The sequence below is a fragment of the Echinops telfairi genome, unplaced genomic scaffold (genome assembly GCF_000313985.2).
Source record: "Echinops telfairi isolate 266 unplaced genomic scaffold, ASM31398v2 ScPeMD7_23;HRSCAF=83, whole genome shotgun sequence".
In the NCBI taxonomy this organism is placed as follows: Eukaryota; Metazoa; Chordata; class Mammalia; order Afrosoricida; family Tenrecidae; genus Echinops; species Echinops telfairi.
Genome location: NW_022103920.1, coordinates 34,595,120 through 34,604,375, shown reverse-complemented (window position 1 = coordinate 34,604,375; position 9,256 = coordinate 34,595,120). Strand labels below are relative to the sequence as shown.

Genomic DNA, 9,256 nt, shown 5'->3' with positions numbered 1-9,256 from the left:
TGACACATTCTACACCATATTCACTGACACCTTTCAACTGTTATCTTTCATTTGAATAAAGCCTTCAATAATTTCCCGGAAACACTTCCACAAAAAGCTATGTGATTTTGCATGGCCTCTTCCTTAAAACTTTCTGGACCCATGAGTATACTAGGGCTTCAAAAATTCATGAAAAATTCCATTTTTGTTTCATTCCACTTTTCCACCAAGTGCTTTATTGTCTCAGGGACACTATTCCTATTTTATGGAATAAATGCTCTTTGAGCTACCATGAATATTCCAGAGGGGGCGCTTGAAAACTTTAGAATCTCCGTGTGTAAGTTATCTGTTTTATCATTACATAGTTCTCCAGGCATGTTCACCTTTTAAAAATAGTGTTTTCTGTAACTTGATGTTATCCGTCTGTTTTTCCAACTGAGTCATGCAAAATGGTCAATGTGCTTGGCTGCTAACGGAAAGGTTGGCAGGCCACGTTCATCCTGGGGGCACTGGAAGGAAGGCCACACAGCTATTTCTATCAGCCGTATGGCACACAGTTCTACTCGGGAACATGAGCTTGCCATGATTCAGAAGCAGCATGATTGCAGTTGATTTTCAGATCATTGGTTTTTATTTTTTAGGGTTTGATGCATGTTTGGGGGGGGGGGGCTAATCTGGTTTGGGTTAACTAGACTGTGCATTCATTGCTGGCAGTAGCCTATGTAGTGGGATCTAGCAAGTGCCCAGTAGACATTTATTAAATGAATCATTCATAAACAAACAATAACCACATGAATGAGAGTCTATCGATGAGAGTTCCCTCAGTGTGTGGTGGCCGGGGTGACGAACAGCGTGGAAAGTGTAAAACCCTTCGAAGAAGCAATAGTGCTCAGGAACCTTGGAATCAGATCATTGAGAATGAAACCAGGGATGGTAAGTCAGATAAACAGTAAATACGTCTAGTAAAAATAAAACCAAGTAAAAATTCTCTACCTGCATCAATTAATTGTAGTGAATAATAATGTGTGTGTCTTTCCATATACACATATCGATACATGTGTACACTATGAAGGGGCTTCAAAAAATCTATAGAAAAAGAGAATGGAAAGATGATAAATTTTTTCCACAGACTTTTCGAAGCCTCCTTGTGTATATATAAAGACACAACAGGAAATGTCGAGGAAGAAAAGTAAAATGTATGATACGACAGATGGCTGAATTTATTTTATGTGTCACTAATAATTTTGTAAAAGTGCTTCTGACTTCTGGGCAACATTTCTCATTATAAAAAAAAAGAATATTTCACAATAAACTTTGGCAGAGAAAAATGTATTTTGTATGAGATGACTTCTCACATTTCCAAGCTGATATAAATTTACGTGCAAGAAAATGAGGGAAAAAGTGATTGATTTTCATATCTTCATAAAATCAACATGTGGTTTAAATTTGCTGTTTTATGCCTGTTTTACAATACTGCTTTCACAGCTTCCCAAAAACTTTTACACGAAGTGTAAATTTAAAAGTATAGGCTTTTAAATTTGGCAAAGTTATTTTAATTAAAAATAAACTTGTGGGGTGGGAAGGACAGTCGAGAAATGATGATTATTAAAAAGGTGCCAGATTCTATATTTATAAATAATGTCAAAAGTTATTAAAAAGTTTTATTTAATCACCTGTCTAAAATATAATTATTTAAATTAAAAATAGAGAGATTAGCAATACTGAAAGACACCCAAAGTTTCCCACAGTACGGTTAACCTAATTTTTAAAAACGTATCTTAGAAAAACTAAAGCCAGTTTCTTTTGTTGTTTTGCTCCATTGAATTAATGGGCCAGTCAGGGGTGAATACATTGATTTCTCTGCCAGTAACAATACAGCTCTCAGGTAAAACTCTTGCCTTCCAAATGAGAAGCACACGTTCAAGTTCTTGTTAAGGCAGCTCATTTGCTGGCTCCACTTGTTGGTGGAGGTGTGTGCTGCTGTGAAGTTGAATAGGCTTCAGTGGAGCTTCCGGATCAAGACCAACTAGGAAGAAAGTCCTGTCTATCTATTTCCAAAAATCAGCCTGTGGGTCACGAAGGTCTCATGCTCACAGGAATATGGGACTCTGAAACCAATCGGGAGGATGTAGCACCAGGCACATAGGGTCAGGATGAGTCTTAGGCTGAGTCCAGAGCACTGGCAACAACCACAATTACAACAGTGAACTTTCTTGGAAACATCACCTGTAACGCAGCACTTGGTCTGGAACTGACTGACTTACAGTGACGAATCGGCCCGTGGTATGATCTCCCAAAGAGGAATGGATTCTAAAACTATGAGACAAGAGGCCTTCAAATGATTTGTCTTGTGATCTAAGCAAATAACTTCCCCTTTATTTTCCTGTCCAAGTTTTATTTGTAACTCAAGGGAATTAGACTAGCTCTGATAAAACAAATAGACTCCTTTGCTTTAAGCAACTTTTAAAATCTACTACTCTGATTGTTGGGCATGCTAGATGGATACATTAGGCTCAGTGGGAAAGCATGCTTTGCTTGATTAGCAAATCTGTGCTAGATGATCATCAGATCAAACATCTAGACCATAAGAAGCACAAGATGAGTTTTCCATCTATAAGATTAGAAATGTGTAATGGGTAATCTCCTATGTTTCTTAAAATTAGAGTATTCTATGTTTCTAAGGAGAAACACTTTTCAAAAATGGGTTCTTTAGACATTGGGAGGATAACGCTGATAAGTATGGATGATCTTGGCCTCTGTGAAGTTTAGTTTGGATTCCAAAGCTAGGGTCTTCCTAGGACACGTTGCTGTCCTCCTTACTCATCCCACCGTGGACCATTTAGCACCACAAAGGTAAAGGGAGTTGGTGCCATCTGGAGCTGCCCTTCCACCTGGAGACCCAACGAAGGTGAAAACAAACCAACAAACAGACATACCAATTGCGGACATCTAATCTTCAGAAATATCTTCTTACTTCTCTGGAGAGTGTTATTGAACCAGTTTCCAGAAACAAAGGAAGGCAATATCCAACGCAATATATCGCTCTATTGTTTCCCTATATCCTAAATAAGGCACATTTCATTTGCAGGGTATCTATTATGCTTCCTCCCCTCAAAGTCAATGTACATAGAACAGAACAAGATGATAGAAATTCACCAGACCCTCATAATACAGATTTAAGGGCTGAGGAGAAAGCCCGTTTTTCAGCTCAAATACTCCATATTGTCAGGAATGCAGAACTAAATCTAAAATGAATATGAGAAAAACACTGCCAAGGTGTAAAGTCCAAAGAAGCTTCATGAAAGAAAAGAAAGCTACACAACATTCAAAACTATCGACCACAGAACCATAAAGGTTTGTAGATTGCATGCCCTCAGGAGGAAGTCTTTGCACCTGAGCATTTCAGCAACTGGATGTGCTGCAAACCTAATGCAAATCAAACCCACATTGGGAAGCCATCTTATCACTAGGACAGTAATAAAATATTTATAAGAAAGTAAAAAGTGTGATAAGGGTGTGCAAGAAAAGTGGATCTTAAGTAAGGCTGGTGGGACTGTAAAATGCTGCAGCCAGAGTGAAACAGGTGGAGGTGGTTTTTCATAAAGATGAGCAAGGAATTAATATACAACTCATCAATTTCACTCCTAGGTATCAATTTTTAAAAAGAGAAAACAAGTACTCAAATACTTTTGTACATATGTTTATAGTAATACTATTCAAAGTAGTCAAGTGGTTAAAAAAAACCTGGACATGTTCAACAATGGATACGTTTGAAATAAATGCAGGGCATCCACACAACAGAATATTATTCAATCATTAAAATGTATTTTGATTAGCAAAACCATGAGTGAACCTCAAAAACATTATGCTAAATGCAAGAAGCCAGATGTAAAAGACATATTGAATAATTCTCTTTAGATACATTCATCAGAATAGGTAACTTCATAGGGAGGGAAACAGATTGGTGGTTGTCAGGTGTTGGGAGAAGGGAATGAAAAGTGATTGCTTTATGGGTATTGGGACTCTTTTGTGGTTATGAAAATGTTTTGAGTTTGATGCAGGTGATGGAAGGCCCAACATGGAAATGTGCTAAATGTAACCGAGTGATGATGCAAATTTCAAAATAGTTTACTTTATGTTACATGAATTTTCTTTTCTCTTTTTTTTTCTTCAGGGGAGAGCGCGAACACAGTCCCTCACTGCCACAAATTATACAGTCGAGTTTCCCACCTTTGGGGAAATCGCAGGGGTCAGCACATCTGGAGTGCAATGGATAAGTCTCGCCCTGGAAAAACCACCTTCGTGATCATGGCATCTGCCCTGCCCAGTAAGTATGTTACATGAATTTTCATTGAATTAAAAGAAAAACATATATAGCAGATTTCCCAAGACTTTCTCGATGAAGTGACACATAAATAATGCAGGGATCATACCAAATGAGTGAAAGAAATTGGCCCACTGGCCATATTTAGGATAATATAAGAATCTCAATGAATAATAATGATAATAGCTTATAAATCACCTGAGGGAAAAGATCCATTAGGCTTTACTAATACTAAGAAAACAAGGAAACAGGAAAGGTATTTCACCTAATAGGATGCCAACTTGTCAATGCAATAGGAATTATATCAAATGAACTAGTCATTTTGCAACATCATCATAATAGTAATTCCAGCAAGAATCATCAGCAGATGCTGAAATTATTTGATGAGATGCTAAAATTATTTGATACAAGCTGATGAGAAACAGAATATTTTATACCAAGTAGATTACTTATTACAAATTAAAAAAGCTAACTTTGCAGTAGAGACACATGGCAGACACAAGACTAGACTTTGCTGGTGTGCTAGCGTTAGCGGCTCTCATTCAGGACCATTGAATCCACTCTGATTCATAGTGACCTTATAGGACAGAGGGGAATGGGACCTATGGGTCTCCAAGACCGGAACTCTTTACAGCCCTAGGAAGCTGCATCTTTCTCCTGAAGACTTAGGTGTTTTCACCTTTAAAATCCATAACCTGAATCTATTTATAAGGACACATGAGCAAAGTACAAAATAAAGGAGATTCTCAAGCTCAAAAATTGAATATTTCTATAGTTAAGGAATCTAAAGAGATATTAGAACTAACTGAAATATTTGATCCTATAGTCTAGCCTTACAACTAACAAAAGAATACACAACTCACTGCCATTGAGTCAATTCTGACTCTGCCTCTACAGCAGAGTAGGACGGCCCGGAGGATTTCCTAGGCTGTAGACATGGAACCAGAAAGCTTTCTCTTCCTCCCTCCCAGCATCTGTTGAATTTGAATCGCAAATCTTGCAGCTAACACTCCAGCTCATTACCTTCTTTGCCACCAGGGCTCCTCATTGTATCCTTAGTTAGGTTAAAAAGAACATGGACCAAGTAGGAGATTTGAATATGGATTTATATTGATAATAGCATTTTACTGATGCTAAATATCCTGAATTTTATTGCTGTGCTGTGGTTATCCACCACTTCTCTGTGACTGCTTCATATTGTGATGGTTTCCATGCTGTTGTGATGCTGTAAACTACCCACAAGAGACGAAGAGAAAGAAGAAATCAACAAAGAAAACAAAATGGATGACACAAGCACTGTGAAATTGGTTCTTGATGGGGAATAGCTAATAGAAGAAACAGTCAAGTAAAGGCGCTGAACTGAAGATTTCAAAGCCCAGTCAAGACGAAAAGAAAGCATTATAATGAATATAATGTTCATTAACCTGCTGTTAGAAAACCAAAAGGGATCAACACTCTGGGCATGGCTCACACTCAAAGAACGGAAGAAAAAGACCGCAAGCCTTTAGATATGATTTGGAAGGATTTTACAGGCAAAATATTGAAAGGACAGACAACATTAAAAGAAACTTTAAGAAATATAGGGAATCGGTGTAACAGAAAGAATTGGTCAATATTCCACTATTTCAAAAGACAGCATAAGATCAAATACACATGACACTGAAGAAAAAAGTCTAAGCTGCACTGAAGATATTAGTCAAAAACAAGCCTCCAGGAATTGATTGAGATGGTTCAAAAAACAAATGTACTTTTAGACATATTCACTCAGCTATATGCCAAGAGATTTTGGAAGACAGCCAACTGACCTGGCCAACTGATTGGAAAAGTTCCATGCTTGTGGCTATTCCAAAGAAAGGTGATGCAACACAATGTGGAAATTATTGGACAATCTGAAATTATTAAACAATGCCACCACTTGTCTGTCAGGTTGTCATACTGTGGTGGCCTGTATGTTGCTATGGCGCTGGAAGTTACGTCACTGGTATTTCAGCAGAGAGTCCAGACTAAGATCAGACAAGGAAGAAGGACGAGGCTCCCCACCTTCAAATTCTCAGATACTGAAGGTCTCCTGAATGGAAGCAGACCACTGTCAGATACTGAAGGTCTGACAAATGGAAGCAGAACTTCATTGGAGATAGTGCCAGGGGGCAGACCCCTCAGGTCAGAGGGAATGCAAAATGTGGCTAAGCAGGAGGTAATTTTTCACACTGGAGTCAGCAGTGTTGACTTGACTAGGGTAAAGCCTGGGGAACGGGGCCTTTGAAATCTTCATTTGCTCATAGGGCATGGCTCAAAGTAAGGAGAAATAGCTGCAAAAGTCTGCTAGTGACCAGAACTGGAAATGTGCAAAGTATGCATCTAAAAAACTGGAATTCATCAGCAATGAAACGGAATAAATAAAGATTAATATCCTTGGCATTAGGAGACTAGGCGGTAATGAGGTCATATTGACCAGTTAGAATCAGAAATCATATGATTTACTATGCTGGGAATAACACAATCAAGAGGAATGACATGCCATTCATCATCAAAAAGGACACTGCAAGATCAATTATGAGATACAAAGCAGTCTGGGATAGGAGGATATCGGTCTCCCTTTAAGGAAATCCAATCAATACATTTTTTTATAAAATGGATGCACCAACCAAAAAGCTCATGATGAATAAATTGAATAATTCTATCACTGACCATTGAGAAACTGATCAAACACACAACTAAGAGGCATTGATAATTATTGACAATTGGAATGCAGAAAATGGAAACAAAGAGGAACGAACAGTTAAAATACATGGATTTGGTGATAGAAACGAAGCTGGGGATTGCATGATGGAATTGTATACTACTAATGACTTGTTCATAGCAAATACCTGTTTTCAGCAATCCAAAAGATGACTATAACCATGGACTTGACCAGGTGGAAGTCACAGAAATCAAATTAACTACATCTGTGGGAAGAGACAATACCAGCAGGTAAAAACTAAGGCAGAGGCTGACTATGGAAAAGACTATCAATTGCTCATATGTAAGTTCGGGAAAAAGCTGAAGAAAATTAAAACAATCCGCTAGTACCAAAACACAACCTTGAGTCTATCCCACCTGAATTTGGAGAACATCTCAAGAACAGATTTGTCGTACTGAACACTAATGACAGAAGACTTGAGCTGTGGGAAGGCACCAAGACCATCATTCATGAAGAAAGCAAAAGTCATTAAAAAGACCGGAAATGAAGAAGAGATCTAAGTGGATGTCAGACAGATTGAAACGAGCTTAATGGTAGAGTGGCTAAAGCAAATGGAAGAATGAAGTAAACACACTGAAAATTTCAAAGGGCAGCTCAAGAAGATAAAACCAAATTATTATCAAGAAATGTGCAAAGATCTAGAATTAGAAAACGAAAAGGAAGAACATGATTAACAGACCTTAAAAAAAAGTATACCTCTAGAAAAAAATTCAAGCCTTGATTGAATTTAGCCACCTTGAAAGAGTCTAAGGGGAAAATACTAAATGATGTAGGAAGCATCCAGAAAAGATGGAAAGAATACCTAGAATCACTGTATCAAAAAGAACTAGTTGACAATGCACCATTTCAGGAGGTAGAAAATGAACAATTACCAAGGGCGCTAAAGGAAGAAGTTCAAGCTGTACTGAAAGCATTAACCAAAAGCAAGGCTCCAGGAATTTATGTAATATTCATTGAAATGTTTCAACAAGTTGATGAAGCACAGGAAGTAGTCACTTTTTTTAGTAGGAAATTTGGAAAACACTTATTTGGCCAACTTCCTGGAAGACATCCATATCTGTGTCCATTCCAAAGAAAGGTGACCCAACAGAATGTTTAAACTATAGAACAATAACATTGGTATAGAATGCAAGTAACATTTTGCTTAACATCTTCTCACAACAGTTACAGTGTTATGTAGGACTGGGGACTGCAAGAAGTTTAGGCTGCATTCAGAAGAGGACATGAAGCAAGGAATTTCGTAGCTGATGCCAGATGGATCTTGGTTCAAAGCACAGAACACTGGATAGATGTTTACATGTGCTTCATTAACTATGCAAATGCATTCCACTGTGTGGACTATAATAAACGGTGGGTAACCTTGAGAGGAATGGGAATTCCTGAACACTCCATTGTGCTCATTCAGAACTTAAACGTGGATCAAGGGGCAGTTATGCAAACAGAATATGCATGGCTTTAAAATCTGGAAAGTTGTGTGTCAGGGTTGTGTCCTCGCACCACACTTGTTCAATCAGTATGCTGAGCAAATCACCAGAGAAGCTGGATTATATGAAGAAGAATGTGGCATCAGGGTTGGAGGAAGGTTTGTTAACAACCTGCAATGATGACATACCTTGCTTGTTGAAAGTGAGGAGGGCTTGAAGCACGTGCTGATGAAGATCAAGCACTGCAGCTTTCAGTATAAAGACTCAATGTAAAGACTCAATGTAAAGAAGAAATAAAATCTCACAACGGGTCCAAAACGGGTCCAAAACGGGTCCAAAAGCATGAAAAAGGTAAAAAAAAGTTTGAAGATGTCAAGGATTTGGTCGGCTTGGCTCCAAAATCAATGCTCCTGGAAGTAGCAGAGATCAAAAGATGTGTTGCCTTGGGTAAATCTGCTGCAGGAGACCTCTTTAGAGTGTTGAAAAGCAGGGATGTTACTTTGAGGACTAAGATGCTCTGACACAAGCCATGGTATTTTCAGTTGCCTCATATGCACGCGAATGTTGGACTTCGCATAAGAAAGACCAAAGAAGAAGAATTGAGGCATTTGAATTGTGGTGCTGGAGAATACTAAGGAAAGTACCCTGGAATGCTAAAATTACAAACCTTTCTGTCTTGGAAGAAGTACTGCCAGAATGCTCCTAAGAGGCCATGATGGCAAACGTCATCTCACATACTTTGGTCCTGTTGTCCGGAGAGACCAGTGCCTGGAGAAGGACATCATGTGG

At 38.4% G+C, this 9,256-nt stretch overlaps 1 protein-coding gene and 1 non-coding gene across 2 annotated transcripts in view; both read right to left on the bottom strand.

Annotated features, from left to right (window-relative positions):
* Nucleotides 1–9,256, bottom strand: part of IMMP2L (inner mitochondrial membrane peptidase subunit 2) — a 1,081,477-nt gene that overhangs the window by 492,218 nt on the left and 580,003 nt on the right. The gene's annotated exons all lie outside the window — the stretch shown is intronic.
* LOC115869285 lies at nucleotides 4,151–4,314 on the bottom strand. The gene has a single exon (XR_004046102.1). It is a non-coding gene; the product is annotated as a U1 spliceosomal RNA (small nuclear RNA).